Source organism: Macaca nemestrina, chromosome 8 (genome assembly GCF_043159975.1).
Source record: "Macaca nemestrina isolate mMacNem1 chromosome 8, mMacNem.hap1, whole genome shotgun sequence".
In the NCBI taxonomy this organism is placed as follows: Eukaryota; Metazoa; Chordata; class Mammalia; order Primates; family Cercopithecidae; genus Macaca; species Macaca nemestrina.
Window position 1 is genome coordinate 138113538 of NC_092132.1, and position 24781 is coordinate 138138318.

General features: G+C 35.9%; 1 protein-coding gene across 16 annotated transcripts in view; it reads left to right on the plus strand.

Annotated features, from left to right (window-relative positions):
* Window positions 1–24781, plus strand: part of LOC105463752 (macrophage scavenger receptor 1) — a 764939-nt gene that overhangs the window by 267894 nt on the left and 472264 nt on the right. For all 16 annotated transcript variants that reach the window (XR_011607204.1, XR_011607203.1, XR_011607205.1 and 13 more), the window contains one exon: window positions 4813–4885. The gene's annotated coding sequence lies outside the window, so the exon portion shown is untranslated. The remainder of the gene's footprint in view (window positions 1–4812; window positions 4886–24781) is intronic.

Here is a 24781-nt window from a genome sequence, read left to right on the forward strand (position 1 = left end):
TCCCAAGTAGCTGGGACTACAGGCGCCTGCCACCACGCCCGGCTAATTTATTGTATTTTTAGCAGAGACGGGGTTTCACCGTGTTGGCCAGGATGGTCTCCATCTCCTGACCTCGTGATCTGCCCGCCTCAGCCTCCCAAAATGCTGGGATTACAGGTGTGAGCCACCATGCCCGGCCACAAAGGTCCATATTATTTCCCAATTACCTATATACAACAACAACAAACATGAAGTATTCTTACAGATTCTGATGGCTCATTATTCCTCTCCGCACATCTATATGATAAGCTTTCCAATTCCCATTTGGTAGGTGAGGAAAGTCACTGAAACATTTTCTTGGAGGTGGATAGATGGTTTGAAACCGTCTCTGCACTATATTTAAAAAGAGTATCACCCACTCAGCTATGTGACAACTTTATTGACACTGTAGCCACATGAGATTTATGTTTTATGGTTCCCCTTTTACGTGTAAATTAACCAATCATGGAGGTTACTTGACCCAGACAGAGCCCTAAATCAATTTCACTAAATTATTTGACCTTTACCCTAGTGGTGAAATAAATAGCAGTATATCTACCACTGCCGTGAAAACATCTTGGTACATCAGTGTTTTGTGATAACAACTATGGAAAAATAAAACACCACGCCAATTGGAGATAACTGTATGCTGAAACACAGAAACTTTAATTTTTTACTATATAAGCAGCCAAAGGTTTTTATTATTATTATTACTAAGTGATTTTGATCCACTATGCTGTACTTCTTTTCTAAATAAAGAAATCTATACTATTGATTAATGCTTACAGCTTCCAACTTTAGTTAATTTTGATATCTGTATATGATGTTAATCTCATTTGTTGTACTTGGTTGACCTTTTATAAAATTTTTACTCATTTTACTTGTGTTCAACAGCCCAAATGTAGTTTTTCTAGTCTCTTCTTTGTTTTTCTTTCAAATATTTCTAATATATAACTATATGCCTGTATGCCCACAAGAGACATACAAGATTTTTGAGATTTGTATTTTGTTTTTATCTTGGTGTATTAGTTGATAGAAGGGGCTTGTTTTACTGCAAGAGATCTGATTTTGAATTTGAGATTATTATATTTGAAACACAATTGTGTAATAACAAAATGTTCATACAAAGCCTTAGTCACATATCACAAAAGCAAGATAATTTGTATTTAGAGAATCTACCCTAACAGGAAAAGTCAGTTAGGATCTCATTGATAGGGGATATGTCACAATTGTTTTCCATTTATCATATGGTGACTGGGTTTTGCAAGGATTTGGCTGGGTTAGAGAGGTTTTTGCAATCAGGAAAAAAAAAAATGTCCTGGCACTGTAACCTGTGAGATCCCAGAAATGTCTGGGAAAAATATTGTAGTTTTTATAATTTTTGCAAGTGAATCTTGGATTTCCAAATTGTTAAGTCCAGAGATAATGCTCTATGGAGACTGGCTTCCCTGGATCCTTTGAACCTGCTGCACACTGATTTAATGAACTGTAAATACACTGTAAAATATACGTGCATTTTAAGTGAAGAAAAAGTCAACAGCTAATATTGTGCCTCATGTCTTCAATTTTATATTACAAACATTTAAAATGCATATGTGTATTTTATAGATTTAATCATAGCATATATAGAGTTTGGTATGCTGGTCAATTCAATTAACCTGTAATTAACATCATAATACTGTTTTTATTTTAAATGAACATTGCACTGATATTGTCTGCTCTTTATTGTATCTTTGTCACCAAGAAAAAGGTAAACTTCATGTTACTTAAAATCATTTGCACAATTTGTGTTTTCCACATCAATGCTGATGGAAAAGTAAAATAGCAATAAGAATGCAGCAGATCTGTATTGCATGAACTCTGTGGAACACAGTGTAGTAAATGTGGAAGGACAGGGAAATGAGTTCAGCCTGACATTCTGGACTTTGCAATCCAAGAATAAAAGGATATAGAAATCGTATTACAAAGAAGAAAGGAAAATGCTAAATGAAAGTCCAATTACATGATATATGCATGTAGAAGAAGGGCTCCCTAAAATCAAGAAAAATGATGAAAGAAAACAGGGAATTCAGGGAAGATGAGCTGAATGTGAGCTGAATTTTTGGGAAAAATAGAGAAGAATAAAATTTCCAGAGGGGGATAAGAAAGAATGAGCTGTCCAGATTGGAGGAGGAAAACATTCCTCTTCATTTTTTTCCATGTTACTTTTGTTGTTATTTCTGGAACAAAATAAAAAACTATTAATCAGTAAGAATCTGTGAGTTCATAGCACTGTCATATGTATACATGGTATCTCTAGGTAAGAGTATAGTTAAATTCTACAAGAAAAAAGGAATTACGATTTTGAAATACACTGTGCATAAAAAGACCGTAAAAATATGTTATTACTCTGCAATTAATACTATTTATTTCCCATAATTTAAAAAATCCAGTGAATTAGAATGCCTGAAAAGTAATTAAGTATGAAAAATTTGTTTTTTGTTGACACAGTAAAACTAAATGGAAAATTTTTCTTAATATTCTGTCTTGCTATACTTTTTATTACTTTCAAAATACATTAACTCTGCATTTAATTTGCATTTTACTTTGTCCTTTAGAGAGTTTCATAAATTTTAAGTTTTTCTTCTAATATGCTCTCCATGTTTATTGTTTAGGAATAATTTATACATGAGTTGCATAATGTATAATTCTGGTGCATATATATACATATTTTTATAAATATTGTTAGACTCATATGTGTATATGAAAAATTAAAAGTTTTATGTCTGCTTTATGGCATTATAATGAAACACATTAATAATAAATATTCTAGGAACAAATTGTTGGAATAAGAAAGTATTTATTGAACAAAGAAATTTAGTAGGAAAGGAAGTAGAAAATACTATTTATTTGTTCACACTAATAAGGAAATGCCATAAGGTAAAATATATAACAAATTATAAAAGTACATATTTGAATAATTTATGCACAAAATATCTCAAAATTTGAATAAAGGACTCAGCGGAAAATTCTTAGATCATTTACAATATTGTTCCTGAAACTTTAAAAATATTTATGTATGTCTATAAATTTGAGACTCTTTGTGCCTATAATTTATCTTTATTTAGTCATCTATTGGTACTTTTTTTGACCTGAACAATTTCTTCAAATTGATCAGGTTCATACTATATCTAACTTTAGCAGTCGATGAATTGTAAATCTTTCTAATTCTGCATTTTGTGGGATTTGATGGTATAGAATGTGCTGTCATTTTCCATTAAACAAATGTACAAAAAATTTGTGTAAATACTTTCATATTTACAAGATCTCAAAATGGAAATGTTTATTAGCCATATGATCTCTTTCCCTCATTTATTTATATTGACATTAATTATACTGGCTCTAAACTACTCATCTAAAAACAACTTTTTGAGAGAAGACACACTACAAATATAAAAATCTTATCAATTGTAGAAACATCAGTATGGGCAAGGTCTGCAAACATATGAGTATATATTTATCTATAGGGAGAGGTATGCCTACATTCCATAGCTAGCCTTTATTCATTCATTTAACAGAAACACTGAGTCTCTACTATATGTATGGAAGAGACTAGGTTTCAACAATAGGAAAATAAATTAGAAATAGTCTATAAGAGACTGAGAATTTGCAGTCCTTATCAGAGATATACAAATATTTTCAATAAAGTGTTGTGTTATAATAGAGACGTGGCTAAAATACTAAAAAGGAGCACTCATAATGTTCACTATTAATACTACTACAGGATTGGTTTGTGGGGTCGAAATCCCATTGTCCTACTGGCATGGCTTGAGCCATTCAAATATTGAAGGGGATTCTGGGGTTTCTTTGATTTCAGCAAAGGGATACAATGAATTGTTTTCATCATTGCATGGCCATTGCCAAATAGTTTTACAGAGCGTTACTGTTGAGAATCCCCAGGCCAGACCTCACTCTTCTTCAGAAACTAAGCTTATGTCATCTTATAATAGAAATGTAATGGACGAGAAGGTCCCAAACAAGGCAAACAGAGCCTTCAGTAGATGCTTCTGGCTGTCAGGAACTGGAGCTTGGAGTCTGAGTTTTCTCTCACCACACCCCATCTGCCCTCTCTCCCCTCCATCCATGCCATTTCATGCAGTTGCTGCCTGCCCTAGAGGGGTGAATATGTTAAATGGAGAAGTTTCATCTGCAGGAACATTGTTCAAGAACAAATCATCAGGCACATTTCCTTGACTTCAGATTTATTAAACTTAATCCATTCATTTTCAGTCCTCTCCGGAGGTCAGGGACAGATGTGTCTCTCTCCTACTTCAATATCTATTTATTATTTTTTATCTGTCTGCCTATCTATTTATTATCTATATATCTATACACATATACATATATGTACATACACGTACATGCATATACATGATTTCATAATCTTTGTTCCCAATGACTTTAGAGTATAAAATCCCTCACTTCATATTTCTTTTTGTAAATGACATTTCAATTTTGTGTTAGAGAATAGCAAAATGTAATGTGCTTGTTAACAAATTGTTCCTTTGTGCTTCCCATGTCCCGTGTTACTCTTTCCTATTTTGCCTTAATGTCAATTGCAATATTCCCTACTGAGAATGAAACTGATATAAAATATAACATTCATGATTTAATTTTCATAACCCAATTGCTGAATTGGAAGGCACTTGACATTTATAATGTGCCAATTTTAAAAATAGCTAAGAAATGTTTTTGTGTCACATCGATTATTATTAATAAAAATGTGTATATTTACTTAACCCCTTATTTTTGCAGAACATATTGATGCTCTGAAAGACAACCCCAGAAGAGTATGAGGAGACATACACAGTCTACGCAGGCCTGTAAGGTAACTTTTAGAAATTGTACTGGTTCAGTGCCTATGGGAAGCCAGAAATCGTAATCAGTGCATAGCAGAAAGAACAATCAGCTGGTAATAGGGAGTCACTAAGCAGATAAAGACAGCATTGCTAAGGACAGCCTTGTGACAATAATAACGGGATCAGGCCCAGTAATTAGGCAGTTGATCGGAAAAGACAAAGAATTATCTGTGGTTAACCTACATATGCGGGCACTTAGGTTGCTGAAGAATCACAGATGGCACAAAAAAAGTGTGGATGAGATGGGTCCCAAATTATGTGCACTGAAAATACAAGCTGATATATTTTTCTAAAAGAATGCTATTTTATATACAATTCTTACACAAAATCACAAAGTTGTTTAGAAAAAAATCAGAAAGAGCAAAAGTAAATGGAAGGACATGCAATGTCATAGTAAAGGGAGAAACAGAACAGAAAAGAGTGATCAGAAGGAACTCTCCACAATCGACCTACACAAATACAAGCAAAATGATTCAGAAATTGTTCCTGCCCTCAAAGGGTTTATGGGTTAATACAGGACATGTGTGCACACACACGTACACACACACACTCTTACATACACATACAGATGTGTAAATATCTATAAAATAAGACAAGATGTTATAAATGCTACAATAAAGTTTAAAAACATGTCTGGGTACTGAGAATTTAGTAATTCTTTTTATGTATGAGGGTGGGACATTTTTAAAAGACCAAATAAAATGTGATGTTTAAGCTACATCTTGATAATTGAGAAGAGTTTAGAGAAGTAAAGTGGACACAAAGTAGGAAGTGAAGAATTAGCAATTAGTGCCCAAGGTCAGAGGGGACAAGCTAGGAGAATGATTCAATGTAGAGATTGTAGGCAATGCACAAGATCATATGTTCGTGTGTGTGTGTGTGTGTGTGTGTGTGTATGTGTGTGTGTCCTGCCACCAGCTTTCCTAGGGTTGGGTATGATGATAGAGCCTCAAATGGGAATGGGTGTGAACACTGATTGTTAGAAAGCCTAGCTGCTAAAAATCAAAAAAGTGTGGGGGTAAGAACTGGGCAGGTCATTTAAGTTTTGCTAATTATCAAATCAACACAAACACTTTGCAAGAGATACACACTAGTTAGGTGAGCAGAGGGTACCTGTGGATGGTCAGAAGCTCCCAATGTACTTCCAGTACTTGTCTAAATCATTCTATATGAACTAGAATGTCTGATCACCAAAATATTACAATGAATATTATTACTTATCCTTATCTGTTCGGAAAAGAAAGCTAGAAGGCAGAAATTCTCAAGTTATTTTCCAGGTGACTATCTAATTCTGAGACACTGCACAAATCTCCAAAAATAGCTTCTTTCTTCAGATTTACAATAAATGAACCAAAGCATTATTGACAGAATACTGTAATAATTAAGGTTGCTCTAAAATGGTTGAGATTAGCCAAACTCTCAGTTAAAGCAAATGAGCTAAGACTTACAGAAAAAGTAATCTGCCTTAAATGCCATTTTCTCTTTATTTGGCCCCAAACAGCTGAATAAAACTGCTGAAGCTTCAGTCTCTTTACTACAGAAATAGGCTTTGGTATCTGAGGCTGTCATCAGGAACTATGGATCTTGTGTGAGTGATTTTTTTTTTTTTTTTGCTGTAAGAACCAAGGAGTATTCGTTGCCTATTGCTGTGTAACAAATTGTCCCTGAATTTAGCAACTTAAAATAATAAACAGCTATTGTTTCATGATTTCTTTGGATCAGGGATCTGTGTGTGGCTTAGTTATGTGTTTGTGATTCAGTGTCTCTCACAAGGCCGAAATCAAGGTGATGGCCAGGGCCACAGTCCTTTCAAGGCTCACCTGAAAGAAGAAGGAGCCGCTTTGAAGGTGATTCACCTGGTCATTGCCAGGCCACAGAAGACCCATTTCCGAGCTCACTCAAATGCTTACTGTCAAACACCAGGATTTTGCTGGTTATTAGCTGGAGATCTCTCTGAGTTCATTTCCTGCCATATGACCTCTGCATAGGGCAGGTGAAAATATGGTAACTGGCTTCCCTCCAAGCAAACAATTAAGAGTAGAAGAGATCATCTGAGATAGAAGCAAAAGTCTAACCTCAGAAGTGCCATCCAGTCATTTACGCTGCATCCTGCTCATTAGATGCAAGTGACTAGGTCTAACCTACACTCAAGGGGAGGAGATGTCACAAAGGATGGAATACCTGAAAGTGGGAGGGATCACTGAGGGTTGTAATGGAAGTTACCTACTACAGTCTAGCTTCATGTTTTAGTTTCTCTGAAAAATCATTCACACACTCCAAAATCCCAGTTAATGGCTTTGTAGCTTACTGAATAATCCTCTGTTTGATTTCCTGTCTAGTTTTTAGTTGTTGGTATTTATTATGATAAGCTGCAGCATTTTTTTATTTATGAAAATAAGGACATTGAAAACACAAAAGTGTTGCAGAATATGGGAAATCTATAGTTATCAAATCCATGGAAGATGACACAAAATCCCATCCACATTCTATTTCTCTTGTGCGATTTGTCACAGTGGAGGGAAAATAATGCTATGCTTAAAAGCCTATAGGTAACAGCAAATGGTCAAAGTCAAAACAGTTCTGATCTGTTCTTCAGAGGGTGTTTCAACTGGAAATACAGTTAACATTTTGTATTAAATGCAATTGAGTTGGTTCGTGGTTTTCCTTTTTACATGAATTTGCTAATACTATTGTATTACAAATGCTATATATTTTTTTTTTGTTTTTTTGAGACGGAGTCTCGCTCTGTCGCCCAGGCTGGAGTGCAGTGGCACGATCTCAGCTCACTGCAAGCTCTGCCTCCCGGGTTCCCGCCATTCTCCCGCCTCAGCCTCCCGAGTAGCTGGGACTACAGGCACCGCCACCTCGCCCGGCTAGTTTTTTTGTATTTTTTAGTAGAGACGGGGTTTCACCGGGTTAGCCAGGATGGTCTCGATCTCCTGACCTCGTGATCCGCCTGTCTCGGCCTCCCAAAGTGCTGGGATTACAGGCTTGAGCCACCGCGCCCGGCCAACAAATGCTATATTTTATAAGATCCATAGTTCACTGTTTTTATCTATCTTTGGAGAGCAATCAAGAGACATAACATCAGATAATCAAAAATTTGGGGAAGGGCCTTTAGGGATTATATATACCTTTGTTTCCATAAGTGGACAGATCTTACTGGTAGGCAATAATTACTAATGGAGAGAGCTCAGTAACTGGTTTTTGATATTTCAAAATCGCTAATGGAAAATGAACATTTAGCCATGATAAAACTGTGTAGACTAAATGATTAGTTTATTTGCTTTTGTCTGTAGTTATATCACTGAGATATGAAAATTGTCATGTATCTGAAGTTCTCGTTAGCATATATTTGCAGATGTGTGTATATATGTGAATATATGTATGTATGTATGCATATATATGTGTGTATATATATACATTTACATACATATATATACATATATACACACAAGCATACACACCCCCCCAGTAGTGGTGGTCAAATAAATTATGGTTGAGTAAATTCGGTTGGATGAGCAACACACCAGTATTATTAGTTTTTTAAAAAATGTTGAAAACAACTACTCAACTTCTGTATTTACAAATAAGAAAAAATTGACACAGAAATGAAACTGACTTCTTCCAATACATATAGCTAGTTAGTGGCAAATTTGATATTACAACCAAAACTTCTGATTCTTTTTTTTCTTTATTTCTTCTTAAACAAACAAAAAAAACGGGATACATGTGCGGAACATTCAGGTTAGTTACACAGGTATACGTGTGCCTTGGTGGTTTGCTGCACCTATTGACTCATCCTCTGCGTTGCCTCCCCTCGTCCTTCAACAGACCCTGGTGTATGTTGTTCCCCTCTCTGTGTCCATGTGTTCTCATTGTTCAGCTCCCACTTATGAGTGAGAACATGAGGTGTTCGGGTTTCTGTTCTTGTGTTAGTTTGTGAGGATGATGGCTTCCAATTTCATCCATGTCCCTGTAAAGGACATAATCTCATTCGCTTTTTTGGTTGCACAGTATGGATGGTGTATATGTGCCACATTTTCTTTAACCAGTCTATCATTGATGGGCATTTGGGTTGGTTCCATGTCTTTGCTATTGTAAATAGTGCTGAAATAAACATACGTGTGCATGTGTCTTTATAGTAGAATGATTTATATTACTTTGGGTATATGCCCAGTAATGGGATTGCTGGATAAAATGGTATTTCTGGTTCTAAACCCTTGAGGAATCACCATACGGTCATCCACAATGGTTGAGCTAATTTACATTCGACCAACAAGGTAAAAGCATTTCTATTTCTTCACAGCCTCATCAGCATCTATTGTTTCCTGACTTTAATAATAGCCATTGTGACTGGCGTGAGATGGTATCTCATTGTGGCAAAACTCCTGATTTTTAACCCTCTTTTATTTTGGCTGTAAACCAAGACTTTGACTTCATCTAGATAAGGGCCAACTTTTTAAATAGGAAGAAAGAAAGCAATATTTTTTAATCAGGACAAGAATCCAGTCTCTGTGGATAGCAGATGTCTTTCTTCTTTCTGCTCCAGGGCCGTGTCTCAAGAACCTACATAGCTATGATGGACAAGGTTAAGTAACAAACACGCTGGGGCTGAAAGCTGCTGAACAAGTGCTCTGGTCACCTGTCCTTAGGCAGGAATTCTGGAAGGTATTGTGTATGTTTTCATTAGTTCTAGCTAAACTGAACCCCTCTAGAGGTTCATTAGGACAATGTTGATAATGTGCTTTTGTTTTAAATCACCATTCATGTGGTCTGACATACATAGAAATATTCACCAATTTTATGTATATGTTTAGATGATTTGTGACACATATATCATTAGTTAAATATCATCAGAATCAAAGATGTGGGAAATTGCCGTCACCCCTCAGTTTCTCCATGTCCCATTAGTCAATTTCCTGCTCCCATCTCTTGCAATAATTGATGATCTTTTATTGAAATATGAAATATGATATTTTGCATATCAATATTTCCTTCCTTTTCATTGCTAAGCAGTATTACATTGTATGGATGTGTCATTTTTTTGCTTATTCATGTGTGATAGACCAGGTGTGGTATGGCCACGTCACTTTCTAGTTCTGTGAACATTCACATGCATTAGGGAGCATATGTGTTCGTTTTTCTTGGGTAAATGTCTAAAAGTGATATTGGTAAATCATTTGACAAGTATATGTTTAACTATCCAAGGAATTAGCAAAATAGTTTCCAAAGTGACTGTGCCATTTTGCATTCCCACCAGAAGTCATCCTTATCAACATTTGCTTTGATGAGTCTTTTTAATTTTAATCATTCTATAGCATGTGTAGTGTTATCTCACTGAGGTTTCAATTTGCATTTCAACTAATGAAGTTGATCAGGGCTTTGTGTGCTTTTTTTTTTTTTTTGGCCATTTATAAATCTATAATGGTTATCTCTTCTTCTTTTTCTTTCTAGTTCTTTCTTAAATTATTTGTCATGTTAATGAGTTAGAAAGAAGTCTTTATTCTGGATAAAAGCTTTTTAACAGATAAGTACATATATTTTCTCTGGTATGTCTTTTGCTTTTTCATGTTTAGAGTATTTCAGAAGCAGGAGTTTTAAATTTTGATGGAGTGTAATTTATGAATTTTTTCTTTTATGATTAATGCTCTTCAATTTTTTAACCTAATGCTTTTTTTGCCTAATAAATCTTTGCCTAAGCGGAGGACAATTCTTTTCTCCTGTGTTTTGTTATGGAAGATTTATAGTTTTAGGTTTTCTATACAGGCCTATAATCCATTTCAAGTTAATTTTTTACATATCACTGCTTCCATCCTGTTCTGTTGTTCTATATGTCTAGCCTATGTCAGTACTGCACTGGCTGACTTATGGTACTTTATAGTAAATTTTAAAATTGGATGTAAGAGTCCTTCACATTTGTTCTTAATTTTCAAAATTCTTTAGGCTATTTTAGTTGCTTATAATTCCTTGTAAATTTTGGACTTAGTTTGTCAATTTATTAAAAAAAAGTAAATGTAAAATAAGGTCCTTCCTAGATTTGAACATGGATTGAGTTGAATCTATAGATTAATTTAGAGAAACCTAATTTCTTACTATTGTCTTTCAATCCATGAATAGCTTAAACATCTACATTGTTTTGTTTTATTTAGTGTCTCTAAGCAATGTTTTATCATTTCAATCTTATCATTTCAAGATAATTGCACAACAAATATGTGCAAATATCCATTGCACATATTTTGTTGGATATTTTAAGTATTTCATGTTTTTTCATGCAATTATGTTGTGATTTTAATTTAAATTTACATTTGTTTTTTATCAGTATATAGAATTACAATTGATTTTTGTATATTGCTGTTATGCCCTGTTGCTCTGCTAAACCAACTTAATAGTTTCAATTGGTTTCTTTAAGCAGATTATTTAATGTGTTCTACTAAGAAGATAGCATATTCATTCTATGCAGACACTTTTACATCTTTCTTTTTAATTTTTACACCTATTATTGCTTTCTCTTCTTTACTGCACGGCCTAAGACCTCAAGTCATCCATGATCATGAAATGCAATGGTTGTAATACATAATGTATTATCCTGAAGCAGCTGGCCCCATAGGGCCCTGACACAGCCTTCTAAAAGCAGAGTTAAAATGCCAGTTTAGAGGCAACGCTCTGAAAGTATGGATGTTATCCTTGTGGTTGCATTACATGCATTAAATTAAAGATTTATATGGTTCATTGCTCTCAATAAAAAAGAATGCCAAGGAATGAAAAGTGATATACAATCAGTCCATAAGACTGAGATGGTTTGTGTTATGCATTCCCACAACTCCGACTTCCATTGAACTCAAGGTCATGGTTCCCAGTGGGGCACACTCTTGCCAGAGTCAAATAAAGAATTCCACTGGGCCACAAGTTATGGCAACTTCCAGGGTTCTTTGGACTTTTTGTGACCAGGAACCAGCAGGTGAGAAGAGAAGCCACCATAAATCAGAGGCAATTGACTCTGGTAGACAAGAAGAGGTAACACTGCTTCCAATCAATGAGCACAGGTGGCTGTAAATGTGCTGAACCCAGGTGATGTACTAGGTGCCTCTGGGTACTAAATACATATAGCAATACTGGCCTGATAAGAGTGTGATTTCCAGGGCTCAGATACTGCAGAGATAATAGTTTGGGCCACACCAGATAAGCCAGTAAGACCTGCCAAGGTGAGAGCAAGGATGAGAAGACTTTAAAATGGATAATGGAGGAGAAATAGAAGGAGTAGCAGTGTGGCCCTGAGCATAAATTTTCAAACAGGTCGGCAGTTAGTTCCACCAACTTTCCTCTTCTCCAATTCCCCTCAGAAAGAGAGGGAGAGGCACTTGCACCACAGAGGAGTATTGCTAGAACCTGCAGAAAGAAGGTTTGTGGGGTAGAGTGGGAAGTGGGGGCTGTAATCTCTTGCTGAGAAGGTGTAACTGACTGCAGGCCCCTGCTGCTGTCTCACATTTGCCCTGAGGCAACGTTGGCCACTGCTGGGTCTACCCATGGTGGAGCACACCAGCCGTGCTAATGCAGGCCCATTCCCGTAAGATGGAGGACTCCTTAGTGGATTACTTTGGTTTCAGGACTCCCCATCAACTCTTCTAAGTCTTTTCCATATAGTGCTGCAGTGGTCTGAGACTCTTCCTATCCAATTCTCTTTCCTTCCCATTTCCTTTCCTTCACAGGTGTCAGACCAGCATTGGGATCTAAAGATCGCCCTGCTTTCTGTGGCTCTATTTTTTTTTCCCACAGCTGTTTCCCCAAAAAATCTTTTGCATGTATAATCTCATTTTAGCATTTGCTTTTTGGAAGGCCCACACTATCACATAAGTCAATATAAAATGAGCAATTATTTTAGACTTTGAGTTAGCATTCTCACAAAGCAAGATACACAAGTGGCCAAAAATAAAAAGCATGTGAGTTATCAGAAAATGTAAATTAAAATCATAGTTACATGTCATCTAACACCCACTAGGACTAAAATTAGAAATATTGACAACAGTAAATGTGTGAAAAGTTACAAATAGAATTCTCAGTGATTGCTGGTGATTGTATAAAAGATTACTAAAACTTTGGAAGTGCTTTAGAAATTTCTTACACAGTCAGTTATACACATACTTTTTGAGGCCAAAACTGCACTTTTATTAATACAAATGCATAAATGAAAGTTTATGTCTAAAGATGGATTTCTACAAGAATATTTATGGAAGCTTTATTCATAATAGCCAAAATTTGGTAGCAGCCCAAATGTCTGTCAAAAGAATGGATAAAAATATTTTGTAGATTTAAACAATGATAATACTAATCAATAAAATGAAATGTAATACTGAATCAGAAAACAACATATGTTTGTCTCAAAATCACTGAACCAGATACAAAACTTACGATATGATTTTCTTTATACACAATTCTAAAAAAAATGCAGCCGGGCGCGGTGGCTCAAGCCTGTAATCCCAGCACTTTGGGAGGCCGAGACGGGCGGATCACGAGGTCAGGAGATCGAGACCATCCTGGCTAACACGGTGAAACCCCATCTCTACTAAAAAATACAAAAAACTAGCCGGGCGAAGTGGCAGGCGCCTGTGGTCCCAGGTACTCGGGAGGCTGAGGCAGGAGAATGGCGTAAACCCGGGAGGCAGAGCTTGCAGTGAGCTGAGATCCGGCCACTGCACTCCAGCCTGGGCGACAGAGCCAGACTCAGTCTCAAAAAAAAAAAAAAAAAAAAAAATGCAATTAGTCTGTAGCAACAGAGAACAGACCAGTAGTCATCTAGGATGGATCAGGGTAGTGGAGGCACAGGGGCCCTGCAAAGAGGTGGGAGGAGGCTTTGTAGGCAAAGAAAATGTTCTGTAATTTGATTATAGCAGTGGCTTCCCCAGTGCATCAACTGTTAAAATTAATTAAACTGCCAATTAAAAGAACTCAATTTACTGGACATAAATTATACCTCAATCAAATTGATCAAAATATTTCCACATATGTAGATTCATTAAACATATTGAAAATAAACTAAATGTTCTAATTTGATGGAATGCAACGCCCATCGTTTGGAAGCTATGTGTCCACAAATAAAAATTCAGAGATAAAGATATGTAAAAAAATATTTAAAAGTATGCAATACAGGGGAAAATACTTTCTAATATTACCGACATTTTTATGGTCCCATAGCTCATAAAACTATGATCTGTGTTTTTGCAAAGTGCAGAGGGTTTGTGATGTTTTGTATTAGATTAGAATCACAATTTGAAGCATTTGTCATGTTCTTCTTTTCTTGTATCATGTGATTTTTTTATATAAATGCATTTCTTGCATATATGCTTGAATTTATTATGAGTAAACAAACTTGACAAATTACATCACTAGTAAATTATCAAAAGTGCTGAGGACAAAGTTATTCTATATTCAGTAAATTTTTAAAAATGCATCATTAGAACTTGTCTAAAAGACATTTCTGGAGATAATTCTGATTATTATGCTCATAAGTAATGATTCCATAATTTAAAATGAAATAGTATTAACATTTAAATGGTATATTAAAACAGTATTTCATCTACTGAGTTTCCATAATTCTTAGTAAGTGCTACAGTATTAAAATGCAGTTACATTTTGGTTTGTATCTAGAAGAGCATTATATCTAACATTTCAATAGTACAATATTTGCTCTGTAATATTATGGCTATATTTATAATACTTTCTGTAATAATATGATTACAGTTATGGAATATAATTATTGTAATTTATTTATACAGCTGCTTTTTACAGTAAGATATTATTACTGTTATTCTGAGCAGTTTTTAAAAAAATGGGAGTGAAGAGGTCATTGAAGCAATAATGTGCAAGAACCATGGATTCACAGCCTGTCTTTCTACTTACCCACAAAGTCCGTTTTCTGTTTCTATCATTTCTTTAAATACATATATGTACATTTCTGTATTCCTGAAGGGTGCTGATTTGTGATAAGGGGTATTATCCCATGGCATAAAGGCAGGAGAGATGAGTTGAAAATTCTGAGGCCTGTTCAGATAGCCTCGTTTTGCATTCTGTGATTGAAGATGTAAGAAACAACAAGGCAGTCTTCCAGCATTCTGTGTGTGTCCACATCCTGAGATCTTCATGCTTGGACCTGTACTGCCATTGTGCCTGGGTTCGTTCATCACTTTGTAGTTTGACATCCAGAAATGAGTGGGGTAAAACAAAGGAGTGAGTCAGGACAATGTTTTCGGTAAGTTTGAGTGTCATGGGGAGGCAGGTTGGAAAAAAGTATATTTTTAAATATGTTTTAACGTGAATGAATATGTATGAATAGTAGTGAGAAACAGCCATTCATGGACAAATACATTAATGATGAAGGATAAGAGGAGAAGTCAGGGGCAGGTGGGATTCAGAGGAGAATGGGGCAGAGGATGTGTACAATTCAGATAAATCATGGGAAATTAAGGGAATTACCTTCTGGTGAAACTTCTCATTTTAATATATCATTCAAGTAAAAACAAAGTCATCAATTGACTTGGTAGGTTTGTAGGAGAATCAGAGGTTTGAGTTTGGATCAGACTTTTCACCTTCCAGAGAGTAGCAGAGTGAGTTTATTAAAGACATTTAGAAGAGATGCCTGCTGAGTTTAGAGGTATTCTACAAGGCTTCAATGACAAAATGCATGATGTATTGCTTGGTAAACTAAAACATATTGAAATGGTACTCCATTTACCATGTTTCTATAATTCCTAAAATAAAGCAAAATAAATGAAACTGTTAAAATGCAGTTATAAAATGACATGTAATCTTTATGAAGTTTTCAGTGAATTACAGCTCTATGTTTTAGCTGGTAGATTTGGTCAGTTACTGAAACATTAATCACTACAGAAAGCTAGACATTTTAAAATTTACTTTTTGTATGTATAAAAGGAGTTAGACAAAGTTTCTTGTTCAAATTCCTTGCTGGCACATAGTAAAAATGGAACTCAGAAATTTTATTTTCCAGCCCACTGATTCAGTCACACTGATGAGGCAAAAACAATTCTCTCTGGTAAAACTAGTTTAAACGTGGCAATAAATCAATCTAAAAGCAACTTATAGATTCCTTCATTTCTTTTTCTGACAGATTCAGCTAGTGACATGAAATTTTTGTGTAACAAGAAACTATTTTGTGTCTTCTATCAGGTCAAGCTTACTCACATCTTAAATGGTGTCAACATCCATATTCCTAAGCAAGGCTTTAAATGAAGAAAGAAAATACCAACGTATGCTAGATCGTGCAAAGTGACCTTGTTTTAATTAACCGTTTAATTTTTTTAAACCATATATCACAAATACAACTCCTTCCTCCCCAAATTCCACCACTGGTCATTTAACAAACCCATTTCATGTGGCAAACATAAATCTTCTCCACAGTGCACCTTTTCCAAAAAAACTGCCTCTAAAAGTTCTAACCACTTTAGGTCCAATTCTAGTACTGCCTTTGCCAAGAAAGTGTCTGTAGTCATGTCTACAAACTATTAAAAAATAGGCAAAACCTGAAAAGACATTTTATCTTTATTCTTTATTCTTTTTTTTTAGATGGGATCTCACTCTGTTGCCCAAGCTGAAGTGCAGTGGTGTGATCTTGGCTCCCTGCAACCTCTACCTCCTGGGCTCAAGTGATCCATCCTCTCACCTCAACCTCCTGAGTAGCTGGGGCTACAGGCCATGTCACCATTCTTGCCTGGTTAAATTTTTGTGGGTTTTTTTTTGGTAGAGATGGAGTTTTGCCATGTTGCCCAGGTTAGTCTTGAACCTCTGAGCTCAAGTAATCTGCCTGCGTTGGCCTCCCAAGGTGCTGGGATTACAGGTGTGAGCCACTGTGCTTGGCCCATACATATTGAAGAGAAGAGATATAAATGGCCAACAGGAATATGAAAAATGCTCAACATCTGTAGTCGTCAGAGAAATGCAAACTGAAACCATGGAAGTATCATCTCACTCCTGTTAGAGTGGCTGTAATAAAAAAAAAAAAAAGAATAACATGTTGACGAGGGAGAAGAGGAATCCCTCATACATTGTCAGTGGGAATGTAAATGAGTACAGCCATTTTGGAAAACAGTTTGGAGTTTCCTCAAAAAACTAAAAATAGAATTACTGTATGATTCAGCAATCCCACTACAGGGTATATATCCAAAAGAATTGAAATTGGCATGTGGAAGAGATACCTGTACTCGCGTGTTTATTTCAGAATTATTAACAATAGTCAAGGTATGGAAGCAACATAAGTGTCCATCAACAGATAAATAGATTTTTTAAATGTGGTATTCCATTTTGAACAATGAAATATTATACAGCCTTAAAAAAGGAAATTCTCTCCTTTGTGATAACAGAGATGAAACTGGAGAACAGTATGCTAAGTGGAGTAAGACAAAAGGACAGATACTATATAATCTCACTTATATGTGAAATCTAAATATGTCAGTCTCATTGAAACAGAGAGTAGGAAGGTGATTACCAGAGGTTGGAAAGTACGGGGGAGGAGAAGGGATAGGGACAAGAGAGATATCGATCAGAGGGTGTGAATGTTCATTTAGATTGGAGGAATAATTTTTAGTGCAATAATCTATTGCACTGCATGGTGACCACAGTTAATACTGAATTGCATATTTCAAAATTGCTGGAAAAATAAATTTTTAACATTCTCACCACAAAAAAATGGAAAGAGGATGAGGTAATAGATATGTTAATTTGCTTGATTGAATGTTGGAGTGATCAGACCCAACCCCAGGTCATGGGGGCAAGGAAGTCCGGCGGAATCCAAGGACTGAGAAAAGACAGTTTGAGAGAGAAAGGTGGGACCGGGGGCATTGCAGTCATGGAGGCTGTGAAGGCTGCGAGCGCTGGGAGCCCATGCTATTTATTGGTAATCCACCAGGTGGTGAGAATGTAGAGGTCAAAAGGGCACGTTGCATTAAGCACATGACTTACAGCTGTGATGGTTTAGCATTTGCTCTGCTACTAGAGATAATGGAGAGCAGGTTCTTTTAACTCAATTTACAATCGATCCTGGGAGAGCAAAGAGCCAGCAAGTCTAGACACATTCCAGAGCCATGAGCCCTGGATTCTATCCAAGCCACAAGGGATTTTATGCCCTGGGCTTAGACTATGGTGCATCAGGGTAGTCTTCCAACCCTTTAGCACAGAGCTTGATGTTCCAAAGGCCACAAGGGGTTTTAGACCCTGGACCCCGGACATGTTCCAAGACTCTTTTACATTATGTCAGACATGCAAACCCTCCCTGCCTCAGCTTCTTCCAACACTCAGCTTTTCCCAACAGTTCAAACTTTCTAAAATGTATACATAAATCAAAATATCATGTTTTACCTTATAAATACACACAGTTATTATCTGCCAATTACAGATAGATTAATAAAATAAAAAGCTTTTTTGGAAGTTCTTAATACATGAAGAGTTAGCAAATGGTCAAACATTAATGGATTAGAGGTAGATAGGGAGATGGGAGGATGCACAAAGGATAAGTCATTAAGTTAAGATAGCACTCTCTGGGGAAGAGCCTGGGTGGACATGGCACGTGGTCCATCATCATAATTACTGTTTGCCATGACGACAAGACAGTGAGAGGATCAGGAATTACTGAAAATGAGGTATAATAGATGCAAGGTGCATCTCATTTATTTTTAAACTTTTAAGACTATTCTCTCCTTGAATTTTATGTGGTTATTTAGGGCCATTCTCTGCTCTATTTATGTTAATACTATTAGTATTGCTGTATGCAAATTATTACTTACAACTTTGTTGGTTTCCTTTGATCATGCCCCAGATGCACTGTTTTTTTAAAAAGGTTTCTGGTACTTGCTGTCAAACTGGAAACATTGGACCAAATTACATTAGTTTACAACATGTTAGTTTCAGTTTTATCAATCCTATTCAATGAATTTTCTGTCAATTCTGACATCAATATCACTCAATTATTAGAACAATATAATATTTTTAGATTTGAACGTCACGTTTTTACTCTTGGTTAAAAAATTTGTGTTGTCATTTTTCTGACCTTCATATTCTAATCAAGATTCCTCAACCTTGGCAACTTAACATTTTGGACCAGGTAATTCTTTCTTGTAGGCACTATTTAGTAGAGAATGTTAAGTAGGATCTCTGGCCTCTACCAGCTAGATACAAGTAGGAATAAGCATGGCTGTGACAACTAAAAATGTCTCCAGAAGTTGTCCAGTGTCTTCTGGGGGTAAATAATTCCTGTTCAAGAACCACTCTTGTAAATAAACTGCGACATCATTTTTTTTAATTGAAAAGTAAATCCCACTAGAAATTTCAATTGGCATTCAATTAATCTTATAAATATAAGGGTAAAAAAGTAAAAAATAAACTTCTTGACAACATCTGTTATTCTTAATCAATGTATTGTGGTGCCAAACCTTAGTTTCTAACACTGCCTTTTTTTTTTTTTTTTTTTTTTTGAGACGGAGTCTCGCTCTGTGGCCCAGGCTGGAGAGCAGCAGCGATCTCGGCTCACTGCAAGCTCCGCTTCCCGGGTTCACGCCATTCTCCTGCCTCAGCCTCCGGAGTAGCTGGGACTACAGGCGCCTGCCACCACGTCTGACTAATTTTGTTTTTGTATTTTTAGTAGAGACGGGTTTCACCATGTTAGCCAAGATGGTCTCGATCTCCTGACCTCGTGATACGTCCGCCTCGGCCTCCCAGAGTGCTGGGATTACAGGTGTGAGCCACCGCGCCCAGCCCTAACATTGCTTTCTTAATGATTCACAGATTTTCTATCCTCTCCTGAAAAATATGCGTTATCCATTAATATTGTTGCTGTTGTATGCAATATGAGAGATTTCTTCTGGACATTGCCCATAGGAAGGCTATGAGTGCTGGTAATCTTAATTTGTGAAGTATTTCATGAAAGTGTATGAGTGTGAACATACATGTCTCTGTGTGTAGGTTTGGGTAAACATAAGGCTATCATATTTTTTGTGGAAAGTTAGGAAGGGTAAATTAACTTAAACTCCATTTGAAACACAAACAGAGGCTCTGCAGTTTGAAAAGCTCTCCGTCAATAATGAGACAGAATCAGGGCAATGTAAAATGGATTGCCAAGGTTGGAAAGGGTGAACCCATAAGTGATGCCAATTGTTTCGTGGCATCTAGATACAATCAATATTGAAAAACATTATCTTTGTGGGTAGCTATTTGGCTCATTTCTCCCATTATGCTGGATCCTACATGAAGAAATTATTTTATCAATGATAAAGGCAGACACTAGTTAAAATGGTAAGGACTCATTTCAATCAGTAATAATTATTGCAATAGAAAAAAGAGTCCATTGTGGACTGAACTCAACTTTGATTTGTACAGAGGTGACAGGAAATTCTAAAGAGAGAACAAGGGAGTAAATAGGAAAGGAGGTGAGCATGAGTTTGGTAGAGTCAAGGATGTGAAAAAATAGAAACGGTTAGTTAGTGTGACTGTGGTTAGGCCAGCTGTGCTTGCTAGCTGGAGATTATAGATATTTATCATTCCAGAGAGACTGGGAGACAGAGGCTCTGTCCTCAGGTGTTGGCTGAAACAAATAGTGAAATATTTGCAGCCTTGAATTTTCTCAAGCAGGCACTATAAAGGGGGCCTAGGGTCATCTTAAGGATGTGGCCTGGAGGTGTTAGAAATAATGTTAGTGTTTGTTGAAATCTTTATGGACCTAGTTGAAGTCAAAGCCTAGCGGAACAGGAGGCCCAGAGGAGCCCGGCTGGAGTTTGGTCAAGGAGAGAATCTTTGTTAGTTCCACGGAGATCAATGTAGTCAATTTTCCCAGCTATTTTCATGTTTTCTATCAGTGCTTGTTTGTTAAAAAGTTAAATTAGCCATCAGAGAGAAAGTAAATTTGAGAAATGTAAAACTGAGCTAAAATGGAACTTCCATCTGTATTCTTATTCAAAAATACATCATGCTTTGCATATCAGAAATCCATAATGAATCTTCAAGCTTATACAAATTTTTGTGTAATATTGTTGGGAATATCTCCTTAACTGCCACTAGTACATGTATAAGTTTGGTATGAATTTAGAATGCCATTTATGCTTAATTTAGGGAAGATTATGTCTTACTTTACTCCAGAACCAAACAAGATGCATTCAACTACAAAATATAGAATGTAAATATATAGTCTATTTCAAAATCTTCAGAATTTATTCTGATGTGTTATCTAATATAAATACCAGGATGTTTTAAAAGTTTGACTTAATATACTTGACTTATAGGGACAATAACTTTTAGATACTGAATATAATGTCTACATCATCGAAAGTCTTAACCTTATAAATCTCTAAAAGTGCCTTTAACTATAAGTGATTTAACTGAGATCTGGATAAATCCCAACCAGCAGAATGAAAAATGTCTTTAAAGGGAAAGTCTAGAATATTAGATAAGGAGCAAAAGCACAAGACCTGTATTGATATGAAAACATTTTCTCTTAGAAACTGATAGAAGAATATTCTTCCTGAAGCAGGACTCAGTGCTGGGGTATAGAAAATTGTTCATGATGCTATACATTTTTACCACCAAGAGTTTTAAGTTATATAGTCAGATTCTGTACACTAACGTCATCTTCCAAAGTGTGAGGTTTCTAGTTGCATCTTTACTGTATTTACTCAGGTTGCCACCATATATAAAGGAGTGCAGGAGTTCATAAAACTTACTCCCTCTGCTCTTGAAGGTGAAGAGCACACTTTAGTAGCAAAAGAAAATGGGTTTTGAAAGCAAAACAAGGAAAGAAATCTCTCTGGGCCCTGCTTCTATTTCTTAAAAAATAAGTCAATTTAGTTCTAATGGTAATAAATAGATACATGATTTAAATAAAGACCAGTTCAATTCTGAAAAAGAATAAAGTGACTTCAAAAAAATGATTAATGTTTACCATACTCTCTTTGGAAAAACATATAGACTTAAAGAATCTAGATTGGTTTTTCTTGGAAATGATCATAATTTCTAGAACTATTTTAACAGGTGTGGAAATGTGCTTTTTTTTTTTTTTTTTTTTTTTTTTTGAGACAGAGTCTCGCTCTGTTGCCCAGGCTGGAGTGCAGTGGCCGGATCTCAGCTCACTGCAAGCTCTGCCTCCCGGGTTCACGCCGTTCTCCTTCCTCAGCCTCCTGAGTAGCTGGGACTACAGGCGCCCGCCACGTCGCCTGGCTAGTTTTTTGTATTTTTTAGTAGAGATGGGGTTTCACTGTGTTAGCCAGGATGGTCTCTATCTCCTGACCTCGTGATCCGCCCATCTTGGCCTCCCAAAGTGCTAGGATTATAGGCTTGGAGCCACCGTGTCCAACCGGAAATGTGTTTTAGGTTTTTTGTGTGATCAACAATGGGAAAGACTAGTTCAGCACCTGTCTTGGTCAGTTTGGCTGCTGTAACAGAAATACCATAAGTTGGCTGGCTTAAACAATAAGCGTTTATTTCACATAGTTCTGGAGGCTGGGAAGTCCAAGAGCAAGGTGCCGGCAGAATCAGTGTCTGGTGGGCGTCCACTTTCTGTTTCATAGAGGCTGTCTTCTTGCTATGTCCTCACCAGGTTAAGCAAAGAGGCAAGAGACCTCTTTGGGGTTTCTTAATTCACAAATGGAATTAAGGGCGTTAATTCCATTTATGAGTCTCCACCTTCATGACCTAATCATCTTCCAAAGGCCCCATCTCCTAATATCATTACAGTGGGAGTTAAGATTTCAACATATGAATTTAGGGGGACACAGACATTCAGTCCTTAACAGCATCCACACAGTCAAGTTGCAGCAAAGTTCTAAATAGGACATACATTTGAATGATCTGTCATGAAGAATATTTGTGAAGTGTATGATCTTTACTCCACAAATGTATCATTCCCTGAAAAGCACATTCTAAGTCCTTAACAGCATCCACACAGTCAAGTTGCAGCAAAGTTCTAAGTAGGACATACATTTGAATGATCTGTCCCGAAGAATATTTGCGAAGTGTATCATCTTTACTCCACAAATGTATCATTCCCTGAAAAGCACATTCTACGTGCCTTAAATGTGAGCCAATGGGAAAACAAGCTCATATATTGAATATTAAGCCAGCTTGTCAGGTTTCTTTCATTAGATGCAATTGATTTCTAAACTTAGGACCATGGATATTGTTAAAATTCTTTTCAAGGCTTTTCTTCATTAACTATTTTAAGAAACATACAAAAGGCCTTCAGGATGACTAGAAAGTGAGTACAGATAGCCTCTTAAGGTCATCTATCACTGGTGATGTTTTCAAGTGTAAGAAAGGAGCATTGTCTGAGAAGTTGTCCTTTTCCTACCATGAAAAGTATTTTTATTTTTTCTATGTATTAGGTGACAGATTATTATATTTAATGTGTATCTCTACTTCCCTTTTTATAATCATATGCCAGTTTTAAATCTAGGTTTGATTCCAGTTGCTGCTATTACACATTTACTTGATATCAGTTAAAGTTAGTGGAGGACATTTTTGCAGTAGTATTTTGTTAACACATACAGACTAAAAATGAAAACAAAACAAAATTACCGTTCTCCCTCTATGTTCTAGAACTTTAGGCAGTCAACATTTTAAGGAGATAACTACTATTTTTAGTAATAGATAAACCTAATGTGTAAAGACAGAATTTCTCTTTAAATTATTTATGTCCTCCAAACAAATATTACTTTAACTACCTGTATATTTATTGTTCTTGATATTTCTATATGATGACTCTTCTTTCATTTTCATTGATTTATTCATTGATTTATCTGCATCCCCAATTCCGTGTCTTTGTACTAATAATCCCTGATTAGACGTCAAAAATAGAAAGCAGATTTTATTCATTTTTCATTGATTCAATGAACAATTATAATTGAGTTCCCGCAGTGTCCCAGGCATTGTCCTAAGCATAAAGGTAATCGATAGATTAACAAAACTAACCTGCTCCCTCAACCACTCAGCCTACTGTTTACCAGATATTGGGCCTAACATTTCACAAATTATTCCACTTAATTTTAACAAAAATCCTGTGAAACATATAGTATTACAATCTAGTTCTACACATTAACAAATTCAAGAATATTTACTTGACTTGGCTTTGTCATCTGATTGGAAAAGCACCAGTGCTGCTTAACTCATAGCATATACATGTCCTTCTCAGGATATTTTTTTCTTTTGGTTGAAGAATAAACAAACAAACAAACTGCCAGGTCAATCCATTGAATACAGAAGATAAAGTCATGATGAAAAGATTGTTTTTCACTCTCCTTTAAAAAGTACATTTTATTTATGTGCTCAGGTTGTTTAGTATTCTTTAGTAAATGAATAAATTAAATCCAGATTAATAATAATACAAATAGTTGTTTTGCATTGTAGTTGTAAAATAATAACAATTTGAGGAAATCTCTGGGTCTGAGATAAACTGTACCATATGATATTGAATAGTCAATTGGTAAGGAAGGCAGAACGTTAAAAAAAAAGTTATTACAGGGGATTATTATTCAAAATGAAAGGAATCTTCTAACCAGAGATATTTTCTGACTCTGTTCATTTCATCCTCACATCATGTAAAAACCAGAAACAGGCATAACAATGACTACAAAACACTGTGCTGTCTGACAAAAAAATATTTTGGGTTATTTTCATTTGCCAGTTTGGGTCATGGATGAAGTTGACCATTCTACTTTAGGTGTCTTCACCTATAGATTTAAATACAACTTTGGATGAAGGTAAGTGGTTTCTAAGGATGTTTTTTTAAAACCCCTATGGTGACTTTATTATTACTTAGATTGCAAAACAAAACAGAAAGCATTTGGTCTATGGCTTATAAGGTGATTTTTGAAATTCAA